Genomic DNA, 15543 nt, shown 5'->3' with positions numbered 1-15543 from the left:
CTTCATACGACCTGAATCCATCACTATATATTCAAGTGTTATGAGAAACATTATTTCTCTTTGGAGAAATAGTGACAGAGAAGTAACAATCTTATATTTAAATTAAACTTTTCTTGATTACTCTCCAAAATATAGCAAAATAGGAAAACTTTGTGGTGTTTTGAAGTCTGACTTAGGTAGCTTGATTCAGAAGAAAGTTTCCTGGAATGGGAAATTAGAGGACCTGAATTTTAATTTGGGAGAATGCTAATACATAGGTATGATTTCACATTTAACTTCTGAGATTGACTTTAAAAAAAAAAGGAGTCTGATCTTTAAAAGTCTTTCCAATATAAAACATTCTTATTCTTACTTCCTTTCTTAATACTGAAACATTGTGGGTTTTTCAAACTAGTTGGCTCCAGGTTTATTGTTGAAGAAATGTGATTATAGCAGTGAAAGGCAACTAAGACCTTCTGTGAATCATCATTCTTAAAAGTTTCTGAGAAAAGGGAAAGTATGAAAAATATTTATGTTTCTACTCTCTATCAAATGTTCTTTCTTATGTTAAGTTAGAATGTCTGAAAAATAATTTACTTGATTATCATTGTTGGAAGATTTCCATTTCTTAGAATAAATAGTGAAGAAAATTATTTCAGTTGCACATCTCTGACGAAATCTACTGTAAGCAAGCTTGATTGTTCAGTTGGCCCAAGGGCCTAAGACCTGAAATACTACATTCTTGGCACAGTTCTAAGTTCTCACTATAAATGTAATACCTGAGGTTGCAGGAGGTCATGGAAGAGGGAAAAAATAATTTTATGTGTATCATTTCATCTTCAATTCAGTGTTAATTCTTAAAATGCTGTCCTCTTGGAAGCAAAAATGTCCTTGTTCATGTTTTAAGGGAAGGATGAATTAAAGATCATTTTTACTGTAAGATTGGGATGGAAAAGGGAAGGAGATTTCAGCAGATTTTTATACAATATCTGCTGTATAAAGATGCCACAAGGCCCAGCAATTCCACTCCTAGGTATATAATCATGAGAGATGAAAATGTATGTCCACACAAAAACTTATACTATATTATAACAACATTATTCATAATAGCCAAAAAGTGGAAACAACTCAAATGTCATCAGCTGATAAATGGATAAACAGAATGTGATATATCTATACAATAGAATATTATTCAGTAATAAAAAGAAATACTGATTGATGCTACAGCATGGATGAACCTTGAAAACATGATGCTAGGGAAAGAAGCCAGTCATGAAAGACCACATATCATATGATTCTGTTCATATGAAATGTCGAGAACAGGGAAATCTGTAGAGATGGACAGTAGATTAGTGGTTGCTTAGGACTGGAGGGATAGGGTGGGTGATAGCTGAAGGATATGGGACTTCTTTTTGTGGTGATGAAAGTGTTCTAAAATTGACTGTGGTGATGCTTGCACATATCTGTGAATATACTAAAAACTGTTGAATTGTATCCAAGTGATTCCATTGAGTCTAGTTAGACTACAAGTGTATCTGTACGAATTGTATCCAGCTGGATCCATTGAATCCAGTTAGAGTACAAATATATCTGTATTTAAAACTGAGGCAGAGGGAGAAAATGGTAGGTCTTATAGTAGAGGTGACATTTAGCTGGACTGTGAGAGTAGTTGGGGTTTGGCTATTTTAGGCAGAGGGAACAGCATAAGCAAAGACAAAGGTATGAAAATGTAACTGTATAGTAATTCATTTTTTCCTGATTATAGAGTTTAAGAATTTAGGTTAGGATAGTGGTGTGAGGCCAGCTTTGGATGTAGGTAAAGTAAAGTTATTCTTTATACTGTAGGCGGTAGGGAGACATTGAAGGATTTTGAGCAGAGATGTGATATTAACTGAACTGTGCTTCAGGAAGATGATTATGGTAATAGTGTTTTTAAGATGAATTCCAGAAAACATAGACTGGAGGCTGAAAGAGCAGAAACAGAGGAAAGAGATAATGAATGCTAACAGAAACAGAAACTGAAGAACAGATGAAAAGAAATATTTGAAGCAGAATTGTGAATTAATTGAATGTTAGGAACAAGGGAAAGGGAAGAGTCAAAGTTAATTTGAAAATATGGGACTGGGGCTTAGAATGGAGATCAGGGCTGTCTAGTAACATAGTGTTACTGAAACTATTAAATGGACAAAATTTAGGGTAGCAGCTGGCATCGCACAAAGGGCTTTGGGGAAATAGATTGGAGGAACACACTCAGTTAGAGATCAGAGAGAAAAAGAGGAACTGCGGGAGGAATGTTTTGGAAGAACAGCAGAAGACAGTTTCATGGAATCCCAGAGACGTTTATAAAGAAAGGGAGGTAGTTAAGTGGAAGAAAACTGAGAACATCCTTTAGGTGTAATGGATAAACTTCGGGAGTATGGTTTTCAGCCTCAATAGCATGTGCAGTATTCTAGCAGGGGGAAAAAAATGATAAAACTGGGAAAGTGCAGTTCCTAGAAGTCTTAGAGAGTTAATTTTAGAACATTTATAGAGCTATGCAACCGAAGATGGCAAGAGTACACATTTTAAGAAAATTATGTAAAAACAAATATGTATTTAGAGAGAAGAAAAATATTAAGCATTGCGTGTCCACAGCATGAGAAAACTATTTTCTAGGAGTGAACATCTCCTGCATTTGAAATTAGTCAGGACATGAGGATATTAATAAATGCCTTATTTAAAACTACTCTCTTAGAAATTTCACAACTAGTATTATATAATGTCATGAGAAATATTTTAGTTCATTGAAGATATAATCAGCCTAGACTAGCGTGGTAGACATGCAGACATTGTAGTTATTGATTGGTTGATGGTTAGGTAAAATGTGATGCTGAATTCAGGCAAGTTTTAGCTACCAGTTAATATAAAGCATTCCACAGCCAGAGAATCAGAGAGATTAACAAAATAATGAAAAAGATTAGTTTACAAAAATAGACATGAGAGGAGATTGGGATATCTTCAACAGGAAAAATGTGAAAATGGAGGTCGATACCTTTTTTCTAGTTTCCCTCCCACCTCCCTTTAAGACTTTCATCTCCAAAGCTAGTCAAGCATCGAACAATTATTTCAATATACATATTATAAGTTTGAAATTGATATATTCTTTGACCCAATAATTCTACTTCTAAAAATCCATTCCAAAGAAAGCCCTATAAATGTAGATGGATAATATGCACAAAGATCTTCCAAAACACAATAATTTTTAATAATTCAATAAGGGATTGAATACAACCTTGGTTTCAAATTGTGGAGAAACAGGTGTTAATGAGTTGTGGCTCTTCCATAAGACATACGTTGAGTAGTCATTAAAATGATCTTTGTGAACAGTGTTTGATAACATGACAAAATACTTAGACTACAGAATTAGTTAAAAGAGATGGACTATGGAATTATATATATAATGTGATCTCAGCTGTATAACAAAATAAATATGAGCATGAAGAAATAAATATGCACATGGAGAAAAGTATGTTAGATTGTTAATGGAGTTTGTCCTGGGTAGGATTATGGATTTTTCTTCACAATAGTATATATTTCTCAGATTTTCTACATTGGGTGTGTACTTCTTTAATAGAAAATAAGGAATAATCATTACCCCCAAAATGTGGAAGATTGGTTATAGGAAAGCCTAGGAAAGGAAAGATAGAAGAGTCAATGTAAATCATCATGCCTATTGGAAAAGTAATTCAAAATATAAGCCTTTCTGACAGACAATCAGTAGCATCACCGTGTGCTGTCAGATTAGTCCTGTCTACTGGTAGCCTCTGTTGAGTTTTCCTGGACTCACAACAAACCTGTGGAAGCCTCATATAGGTTCTGAAATCTAATGACACATTTGTTTACCTGGTGTTGCTTATGAAAGAGTAGCCTGTGTCTTTATTGTGAAAATCTTACCTTTTACATTTGTCATCCATAAACAGATGAAGATAAATTTTTAACTTTGTAATATTGCGTTTGTAAAAATTTAAAACTACTACATTATCAATTATTGCTTCTTTAATTTTGCCCTTATAATTATATATTTTATTCTTCTTTTTCCATAGGTGCACCATAAATACAAAGGACTGAAGTTATAAAAGAGAAAAAAAACATTGCTGCTAAAATGAATCTGAGCAATACAGTATATTTTGTGCCATACACGAAAAGGTATTTTCCATTGATCTGTGACTTCACTTTATCCTATAAAATGGGAACAAATTATATTTTCTGGTTTTTCTATAATGAATTTTAATTATCTTTGTAAGGAAAAGAAAAGGAAAAGTAAAATTATTAATAAAGTTGGGATAAAATATTCTATAAAAATTTTTTAGTTTCAAATTGTTTTCTTATACATTTTCATTATTCTCAGTTATAGCTTACAGTATGGAGAATTACTTGATTAAAAGAAACGAGCTTACTTAGAGTTGCTTGATTCCTGTTATCAAATTATTTTCTGGAAATATATATTGCCATTTTTTGTTGTAATCCTTTATAATTAGACTTATTTGAAATATAATTTTTCATATCACTTTTCTTCTAATTACAAAAGTAATAGAGTTTGCAGAAAATACAGATAAGCAAAAAGAAAGAAATAAAAAAATACCTGAACTCCCAAAACCTACTTCAGATAAAACACAAACCTGCAAAGAAATCCACACTGCAAGTGAAGGAAGCCACGTTGCCCATCTTCACTGTCACGTCTCGCCTGTGCCCTACCTACTTACACCCCAATTCTTCTACTAAGACAAAACAAAACACACAAACGAAAACCGCCTTGTATAAATTCCTGGAAGGGTATATCACTGGGACAGAGAGTGTACCCATTCTGTTCTTCCAGCAGTGTATAAAAATGACTGTTTGCTTAGGCCCTCACCATAAAATTTATCTTTTATTACTTGGTCAATTTGTCATTGGTGAAAATTTGTCATTTGGTAAAATGAGGTGTCTTATTATTTTAGTTTTTACTTCTTTGATTACTAGTGAAATTATGTTTCATGTCATTAATGGTATGACTGCTATTTCTTCTTTTAATTTCCTATTTATGTTCTTTGAGTGTGTAGGTGGGTCTATGTATATGTATGTGTTCACCTCTCTGATATTAAGAATAACTTTTAACTGGCACATATTTTGCTTTATTTGCCTTTCAATTTTGTTTATTGTGTCTTTTTAAAACAACCTTGTTGAGGGGCTGGCCCGGTGGCGCAAGTGGTTAAGTGCGCGCGCCCCGCTGCGGCGGCCCGGGTTTCGCCGGTTCAGATCCTGGGCGTGCCCCGACACACCACTTGGCAAGCCATGCTGTGGCGGCGTCCCATATAAAGTGGAGGAAGATGGGCACGGATGTTAGCCCAGGGCGAGTCTTCCTCAGCAAAAAAAGAGGAGGATTGGCAGATGTTAGCACAGGGCTGATCTCCTCACAAAAAAACAATAAAATAAAATAAAATAAAATAAAATAAAAAACAACCTTGTGGATGTATAATTGACATAAAACATATATTCTAACATATACATCACTCCCAAAAGATTCTTCATGCCCCTTTTCAATCCCTCCCTCCACCTCTTCTCACCCCAACCATATCCCCAGGCAACCACTGATGTGCTTTCTGTCACTTTAGATTAGTTTGCATTTTCTAGAATTTTATATAAATGAAATCATAAAGTATGTACTTTTTTTTTTGTCTGGCTTCCTTCTCTCAGCATAATTATTTTGAGATTCATCCATGTTGTAGCATGTATTAATAGTTCGTTTTATTACTGACTTGCATTCCATTATCTGCGTGCATGACAGATTGTTTATCCATTCATCCGTTGATGGACAGTTGGGTTTTTTCCAGTTTTGGCTATTAAAAATAAAGCTGCTATGAACATTTGTGTACAGGGCTTTATATGCTTTCATTTTTCTTGGGTAAATACCTAGGAGTGGAAATGCTGCTTCATATAATAGTTGTAATGTTTAACTTTTTGAGAAACTACCAACCTGTTTTCCAAAGTGTTTGTACCATTTTACATTCTCACCAGCAGTGTACGAGAGATCCAGTTACTTTGCATCCTTGCCAACATCTGGTATGGTCAGTCTTTTCAATGTTAGTCATTCTAATAGGTATGCGGTAGTATCTCATTGTGCTTTTAATTTGTATCTCCCTAATAAATAGTGATATTAAGCATCTTTTCTTTTGCATATTTGCCATCCATATATCTTCCTTGGTGAAGGTCTGTTCTAATCTTTTTTCCATTTTTAAAATTGGGTTGTTCATTTTCTTTTTACGGAGTTTTGAGGATTCTTTATATTTTCTGGATACAAGTCCATTATGAGATATATGTTTTGCAAAGATTTTCTCTCAATCTGTGGCTTGTCTTTTCATTCTCTTAACGAAGTCTTTCAAAAAGGATACATTTTTAATCTTGATTAAGTCTAACTTATCTGTTTTTTCTTTTACGGATTGTGCTTTTTTTTTTAAAGATTTTATTTATGTATTTATTTTCCCCCCAAAGCCCCAGTAGATAGTTGTATGTCATAGCTGCACATCCTTCCAGTTGCTGTATGTGGGACGCGGCCTCAGCATGGCTGGAGAAGCGGTGCATGCCCGGGATCTGAACCCGAGCCGCCAGCAGTGGAGCGCACATGCTTAACCGCTAAGCCACGGGGCCGGCCCTAGGATTGTGCTTTTTTTAAATATATCTAAGAAATCTTTGCCTCACCCAAGGTCACAAAGATTTTCTCCCATGTTTTCATCAAGGATTTTTTTAGTTGTAGGTTTTATATTTAGTTCTATAGTCCATTTGGAGTTAATTTGTAATATGGGGTCAGTATGGATCAAAGATCTTTTTTTTTTTTTTTGCGTAGATAGATAGATAGATAGATGCAGTTATTCCAGCACCATTTGTTGAAGACTTTCTCCACTGAATTGCCTTTGCACCTTTATCAAAACAGTTGTCCATAAATGTGTGGGTCTATTTCTGAACTTCCTATTCTGTTGCATTGATCTATTTGTCTACACCGGTATCACACTGCCTTCATAACTGTAGCCTTATGATAAATCTTGCAAGTAGGATATGTTAGCCCTCCAACTTTGTCTTCTTTTTCAAAGTTGTTTTGGTTATTCTAGGTCCTTTGCATTTTCATATGAATTTTAGAATCAGCTTCTCAATTTCTATTTCTAAAGAAAATTCAATATTGAGTCTTCTGACCTCTAACCACAGTATATCTCTCCATTGTGTTTTAATTTCTTTCACCATTATTTTGTAGTTTTCAACGTACAGGTGTTACACGTCTTTTGTCAGATTTATCCCTAAATATTTCATATTTTTGATGCTATTGTGAGTCATATTTAAAATTTTTCATTTCTGTTTGTTCATGCATAGAAATATAATTAAGTTTTATATATTGATCTTGTATTTTGCAACTTTGATAAAAAGCTTTTTTTGTAGATTCCATTGAATTTTCTGCATAGGTGATTGTGTTGTTTGTCAATAAAAGTCTTCCTTTTTCTTTCACAATCTTGATGCTTTTTATTTCTTTTTTCTTGCCTTCTTGCACTTATAGAACATCCAGCACAATGTTGAATAGAAGTGTTGAGCGCAGACCTCCTTGCCTTGTTCCTGATCTTAGTAGGAAAGCATTTTGCCTTTCACCGTTACATTTGACTGTAGCTATAGATTTTTCATGGATTCCTTTTACCAGGTTGTGGATGTTGCCTTCTATTTCTAGTTGCCTCAGAGTTTTTATCAGGAATGAATTTTGGATTTTGTCAAATGTTTTTTCTGCATCTTTAGAGATGATCATTTGGCTTTTTTTTAGATTGTTGATATGGTGAATTACATTGATTGATTTTTGTGTGTTAAACCAACCTTGCATTCCTGGGATAAACGTCACTTAGTTATGATGTATTATCCATTTTATATATTATTGAATTTTATTTGCTAAAATTTTGTTATGAATTTTTACATCTGTATTCATGAAGAATTTTGGTCTGTTGTTTTCTTTCTTGTAATGTTTCTGTCTGGCTTTGGATTCAGGGTAATGCAGTCCTCATAGAATGAGTCCTAGGAAGTATTTCTTCTTTTCCATTTTCTAGAAGACATGTATAGAATTAGTGTTGTATCTTCCTTAGATGTTTGGTAGAATTTACTAATGAAGCCATTTGAGCCTGAAGTTTTCTTTGTGGGCAGATTTTAAATTACAAATTCAATTACTTTAATAGATATATAGAGGTATTAGGGTTATCTATTTCTTCTGGAGTAAACTTTGGTGGTTTGAGTCTTTCAAAGAATTTGTCTACTTTATCTAAGTTATTGAATTTATTTCCATAATGTTGTTTATAATAGTCCCTGATTATCCTTCCGATGTCTATAGAATCTGTAGTGATATCATCTCTCTCATTCCTGTTATTGGCAATTGTGTCTTCTGACGTTTTTTCTCATCAGTCTGTGGAGAGATTTATAAATTTGATTATGTTTCTCAAAGAATCAGCTTTGCTTTCATTGATTTTTTTTTCTTTTTCTATTTCATTAATTTCTGCTTTAATCTTTATTATTTCCTTTCTCTGCTTACTTTGGGCTAAATTTGCTGTTTTTTCTAGTGGAAGCTGAGGTCATTGATTTGAGACTTCTTCTTTCTTAAAACAAGAGTTTAGTGCTATAGATTTTCCCATGAGTACTGCTTTAGCAGCATCCCATAAATTTTGACATATTGTGCTTTCATTTTAATTAAGATAAAAATATTTTCTAGTTTTTTTTTTTTCTTTGACCCATGGACTAAATGTGTGTTATTTAGTTTCCGGATATTTGGGGATTTTTCATATATCTATCTGCTATTGACAGAAAATCAGAGGAATGTTTATTACAGCATTTATGGGCCTACCTCTTCCATGAATAAATCTGTACAGAGTTGGGAAGTAGGACCATGATAGATACAGGAGGAAAGAGAGCATGGTATAAAGGCTCAGGGATTAGTACATCTTATTAGGCTCAGTATCCTCCCATTTTCAAGTGCACTAACAAGACTATTGGGATCTCCAGCAGAGTGGAAACAGCAGGACCTCTACTGCAGGATCTTTCAGAATTTGAGGGTTGCACTGCAGGTTCAGCCTATGACCCAGGTCCAAAATTTCCAGCTTTCTCTGCCTCCTCCAGGGCTCTAACTTCAGGTTCTGGTCAAATAGTTCACACCTGATGGTCATTCCCAGGAAGTAGAATGGATTTTGGAGGGCAAAGTCTGAGCAAATCTCATAAATCTTTCAGAGAAGAGAATCTATTCCAGCTTGCCTAGGATCTGCCAGCACCACAAACTTGATCCTTGTCAGTGTCTGAAAGCAGTGCAGTTTAAATGTCTGTCTCCAGCATCTCAGTGCCTCTAGTTTAATTCCATTATGTTCAGAGATTATACTTAGTATGACTTAAATCTTTTTCATTTATTGAGTCTTGCTTTATGGCCCAGAATATGGTCTGTCTTGGTAAATGATCTGTATGCTCTTGAAAAGAATGTATATTATCATGTTGTAGAGTGCTTTGTAAATGTCAATAGTCAAATTGGTTGATAATGCTCTTCAAGTCTTCTGTATTCTTACTGATTTTCTGTCTACTTGTTCTATCAATTATTGAGAAAAGGATATTGAAACCTCCAACTATATCTGTGGATTTGTCTGTTTCTCCTTGAAGTTAAATCAGTTTTTAATCATGTATTTTGAAGCTCTCTTATTAGGTACATAAACATTTAGGATTGTTATATTCTCTTGATGAATAGATCAATCCCTTTACCCTTACGAAATAACCTTCATATTATTCTTTGCTTTGAAATCTACGTTATCTGATATTGATATAGCCAGCCCAGATTTCTCTTAATTAGTGTTATGTCTTTTTCTGTCCGTTTAACCTATGTCTTTGTATTTAAAGTGTGTGTGTGTGTATATATACACACACACATACACACACATGTGTATTTATATATGAATATATATATTATTTTTGTATAATATACAGTCCATATTCAAGTGATATTATACCATTTCACTTATAGTATAACAACTTGACAACATTGTGCTTCAATTTCTCTCCTCCCAGACTTTGTGTTGTTATACATTTTACTTCTTTGTATGTGATAAATCTCACACCATGTTGTTATTTTTGTTTAAACAATCAATTATATTTCAATGAAATTTAAATAATGGGGAAAAATCTTATATATTTAACCAAATAGTTACCACTTTCTGTGCTTCTCGTTGTTTTCTGTAGATCTATATCTCCATCTGGTACAATTTTCCTTATGTCTAAAGGATTTCCTTTAGCATTTCCTGTAGTGCTGGTGGTCAGGCCATGAATTCTTTCAGCTTTTATGTGTCTAAACGCCTTTGTTCTGCCTTCGTTTTTCAAAGATATTTTCACTATCTATAGAATTCTAGTTTGGCAGGTTTTTTTCTTTCTTTTTCTTTTTTCTTTGTATTCTTTCTTTTTCTTTCTGCTTTAAGAATGTTTATCTACTGTCTTCTTACTTGTATTGTTTCCAATGAAGAATCTGCTGTCATTGTCGTCTTTGTTCCTTTATACATAACATGTCTCTTTTCTCTGGCTGCTTTCGTGATTTTCTCTTTATCACGTGTTTTGAACAATTTATTATAATGTGCCTTGGTGTAATTTTCTTCATATTTCCTGTTCTTGAGATCTATAGACCTTCTTGGATCTGTGGGTTTATAATTTTCATCAAAATTGTGTTTCCACTATTATTTCTTCAAAACTATTTTCTGCCCCAATATCTCTCTCTTCTTTTCAGGGACTCCAATTAGACATATCCTAGGTCACTTGAAGTTGTTCCACAGCTCACTGATGCCTCTTTTTGTGTTGTTTTGTGAGTTTTTTTAGTCTTTTTTTCTCTGCATATTTCTTTTTTTCTTTAATGTTATATATAAACACAACTTTATTCTAGTTCATCTTAGCTATTCTCCTCAAATTACTACCCATAAATTAAAGCTTTTTTGTTGTTGTTGTTGTTTATTGCAGTAACACTGGTTTATAACATTGTATAAATTTCAGGGGTACATCATTTTACTTTTATTTCTGCATAGATTACATCATGTTCACCACCCAAATACTAGTTACAACCCATCACCACACACGTGCCGAATTATCCCTTTCACCCTCCTCCCTCCCCCCTTCCCCTCTGGTAAGCACTAATCCAATCTCTGTCTCTATGTGTTTGTTTATTGTTGTTATTATCTACTACTTAATGAAGGAAATCATACGGTATTTGACCTTCTCCCTCTGACTTATTTCACTTTGCATTTTACCCTCAATGTCCATCCATGTTGTCACAAATGGCTGGATTTCATCGTTTCTTATGGCTGAGTAGTATTCCGTTGTGTATATATACCACATCTTCTTTATCCATTCGTCCCTTGATGGGCACTTATGTTGCTTCCAAGTCTTGGCTATTGTGAGTAACACTGCAATGAACACAGGGGTACATGTATCTTTACACATTGGTGTTTTCAAGTTCTTTGGATAAACACCCAGCAGTGGAATAGCTGGATCATATGGTAGTTCTATCCTTGATTTTTTGAGGAATCTCCATACTGTTTTCCCATAGTGGCTGCACCAGTTTGCACTCCCACCAGCAGTGTATGAGAGTTCCCTTCTCTCCACATCCTCTCCAACCCATGTTGTTTCCTGTCTTGTTAATTATAGCCATTCTGACAGGCGTGAGGTGATATCTCATTGTCGTTTTGATTTGCATTTCCCTGATAGTTAATGATGTTGAACATCTTTTCATGTGCCTGTTGGCCATCTGTATATCTTCTTTGGAGAAATGTCTGTTCAGGTCTTTTGCCCATTTTTTAATTGGGTTGTTAGTTTTTTTGTTGTTGAGATGCATGAGTTCTTTATATATTTTGGAGATTAAGACCTTATCAGATGTATGGTTTGCAAATATCTTCTCCCAATTGTTAGGTTGTCTTTTCGTTTTGTTGATGGTTTCCTTTGCTGTGCAGAAGGTTTTTAGTTTGATGTAGTCCCATTTGTTTATTTTTTCTATTGTTTCTCTTGCCGGATCAGACATGGTGCTTGCAAATATGTTGCTAAGACTGATGTCAAAGAGCGTACTGCCTATGTTTTCTTCTAGAAGTTTCATAGTTTCAGGTCTTACATTCAAGTCTTTAATCCATTTGGAGTTAATTTTTGTGTATGGTGTAAGGTAAGGGTCTACTTTCATTTTTTTGCCTGTGGCTATCCAGTTTTCCCAACACCATTTGTTGAAGAGACTTGCTTTTCTCCATTGTATGTTCTTGGCTCCTTTGTCAAAGATTAGCTGTCCATAGATGTGTGGGTTTATTTCTGGGCTTTCAATTCTATTCCTTTGATCTGTGTGTTTGTTTTTGTGCCAGTACCATGCTGTTTTGGTTACTATGGCTTTGTAGTATATTTTGAAATCAGGGAGTGTGATACCTCCAGCTTTGTTCTTTTTTCTCAGGATTCCTTTAGCTATTCGGGGTCTTTTGTTGTTCCATATAAATTTTAGGATTCTTTGTTCTATTTCTCTGAAAAATGTTGTTGGAACTTTGATAGGGATTGCGTTGAATCTATAGATTGCTTTAGGAAGTATGGACTTCTTAACTATGTTAATTCTTCCAATCCAAGAGCACAGAATATCTTTCCATTTCTTTGTGTCTTCTTCAATTTCTTTCAGCAATGTTTTATAGTTTTCAGTGTACAGATCTTTCACTTCTTTGGTTAAATTTATTCCTAGGTATTTTATTCTTTTTGTTGCAATTGTAAATGGGATGGTATTCTTAATTTCTCTTTCTGCTACTTCGTTGTTAGTGTATAGAAATGCAACTGATTTTTGTATGTTGATTTTGTATCCTGCAACTTTACCGTATTCGTTTATTACTTCTAAAAGTTTTCTGGTAGATTCTTTAGGGTTTTCTATATATAAAATCATGTCATCTGCAAATAGTGACAGTTTCACTTCTTCCTTTCCAATTTGGATCCCTTTTCTTTCTTTTTCTTGCCTGATTGCTCTGGCTAGGACTTCCAGTACTATGTTAAATAGGAGTGGTGACAGTGGGCATCCTTGTCTCATTCCTGTTCTTAGAGAGATAGCTTTCAGTTTTTCACCATTGAGGATGATATTAGCTGTGGGTTTGTCATATATGGCCTTTATTATGTTGAGGTACTTTCCTTCTATACCCATTTTATTGAGAGTTTTTATCATAAATGGATGCTGTATCTTGTCAAATGCTTTCTCTGCATCTATTGAGATGATCATGTGATTTTTATTCTTCATTTTATTAGTGTGGTGTATTACGTTGATTGATTTGCGAATGTTGAACCATCCCTGCATACCTGGAATAAATCCCACTTGATCATGGTGTACAATCTTTTTAACGTATTGTTGTATGCGATTTGCTAGTATTTTGTTGAGGATTTTTGCATCAATGTTCATCAATGATATTGGCCTGTAATTTTCTTTTTTTTTGTGTTGTCCTTGTCTGGTTTTGGTATCAGGGTAATGTCAGCTTCGTAGAATGAGTTAGGGAGCTTCCCCCCTCCTCAATTTTTTGGAAGAGTTTGAGAAGGATAAGTATTAAGTCTTCTTTGAATGTTTGGTAGAATTCACCAGGGAAGCCATCTGGTCCTGGACTTTTATTTTTGGAGAGGTTTTTGATTACTGTTTCGATCTCCTTACTGGTGCTTGGTCTATTCAAATTCTCTACTTCTTCTTGATCCAGTTTTGAAAGGTTGTATGATTCTAAGAATTCATCCGTTTCTTCCAGATTGTCAAATTGGTTGGCGTATAGCTTTTCATAGTATTCTCTTATAATCTTTTGTATTTCTGAGGTGTCTGTTGTAATTTCTCCTCTTTCATTTCTGATTTTACTTATTTGTGCCTTCTCTCTTTTTTTCTTGGTGAGTCTAGCTAAAGGTTTGTCGATTTTGTTTATCTTTTCAAAGAACCAGCTCTTGGTTTTATTAATTTTTTCTATTGTTTTTTTGGTCTCTGTTTCATTTATTTCTGCTCTGATTTTTATTATTTCCCTTCTTCTACTGATTTGGGGCTTTGTTTATTCTTCTTTTTCCAATTCCTTTAGGTGCATTGTTAGATTGTTTATTTGAGATTTTTCTTGTTTGTTGAGATAGGCCTGTATTGCTATAAACTTCCCTCTTAGAACTGCTTTTGCTGTATCCCATAAATTCTGGCATGTCGTATTTTCATTTTCATTTGTCTCCAGGTATTTTTTTGATTTCTTCTTTGATTTCTTCATTGACGCAGTCGTTGTTCAGTGGCATTTTGTTTAATCTCCACGTATTTGTGGCTTTTCTGATTTTCTTCCTATAGTTGATTTCTAGTTTCATACCATTGTGGTCAGAAAAGATGCTTGGTATTATTTCAATCTTCTTAAATTTATGGAGACTTGTTTTGTGGCCTAATATGTGATCAATCCTGGATAATGTTCCATGTGCATTTGAAAAGAATGTGTATTCTTCAGTTTTTGGTTGGAATGCTCTCTATATATCTACTAGGTCCATATGTTGTGGTGTGTCATTTAAGGCCAATGTTTCCGTATTGATCTTCTGTTTGGATGATCTATCCATTGGTGTAAGTGGAATGTTAAAGTCCCCTACTATTATTATGTTACTGTCTATTTGTGTTTTTATGTCTGTTAATAATTGCTTTATGTATTTAGGTGCCCCTACATTGGGTGCGTAGATATTTACAAGTGTTATATCCTCTTGTCGGATTGTTCCCTTGATCATTATGTAATGCCCTTCTTTGTCTCTTTTTACAGTTTTTGTTTTAAAGTCTATTTTGTCTGATATGAGTACTGCTACCCCAGCTTTCTTTTCATTGCCATTTGCGTGGAGTATCTTTTTCCATCCCTTCACTTCCAGTTTGTGAGTGTCTTTAGGTCTGAAGTGTGTCTCTTGTATGCAGCATATATATGGGTCTTGTTGTTTTATCCAATCAGCCACCCTATGCCTTTTAATTGGAGCATTTAGTCCATTGACGTTTAAAGTAGCTATTGATAAGAATGTACTTACTGCCATTTTTTAACTTTTTTTCTCAGTGTTTTAGTAGTCCTTCTCTGTTCCTTTCTCCTTCTATACAGAATTGATAGTCTCTTTTGTTTGACCTCTGTCTGAAAGCTCTACTCTTTAACTCCCTTCCTGCCTCATTTTATGTTTTTGATATCATATCTAACCTCTTTTTTGTGCATTTGTTTCCATTACCCTCTTATCATGAAAATAGATAATTTTTCCCATTTGTGGTCTTCTCTTTTCCCCTTAAATCAGTCCGTTTAACATTTCTTGTAGCACTAGTTTCTTGGTGACAGACTCCTTTAATTTTTGCTTGTCTGGGAAATTTTTGATCTCTCCTTCCGTTTTGAATGATAACCTTGCTGGGTAGAGTATTCTTGGCTGTAAGTTTTTCCCTTTTAGCACTTTAAATATATCGTGCCACTCTCTTCTAGCCTGTAAGGTTTCTGCTGAGAAGTCAGCTGATAGCCTTATGGGGTTTCCTTTGTATGTAACTTGTCTTTCTCTTGCGGCTTTTAGGAT

The 15543-nt window shown here is 34.3% G+C and overlaps 1 protein-coding gene across 2 annotated transcripts in view; it reads left to right on the top strand.

The window, feature by feature from the left end:
* The window catches only part of TAOK3 (TAO kinase 3), a 180528-nt gene that overhangs the window by 77968 nt on the left and 87017 nt on the right, over positions 1–15543 (top strand). For both annotated transcript variants that reach the window (XM_058531527.1, XM_058531528.1), the window contains exon 2: positions 4062–4164. The gene's annotated coding sequence lies outside the window, so the exon portion shown is untranslated. The remainder of the gene's footprint in view (positions 1–4061; positions 4165–15543) is intronic.

This window comes from Diceros bicornis, chromosome 35, assembly GCF_020826845.1.
Source record: "Diceros bicornis minor isolate mBicDic1 chromosome 35, mDicBic1.mat.cur, whole genome shotgun sequence".
Taxonomy (NCBI): domain Eukaryota; kingdom Metazoa; phylum Chordata; class Mammalia; order Perissodactyla; family Rhinocerotidae; genus Diceros; species Diceros bicornis.
Note: the sequence above shows the minus strand (reverse complement) of the source record. Positions and strands in the feature narration are given on the sequence as shown.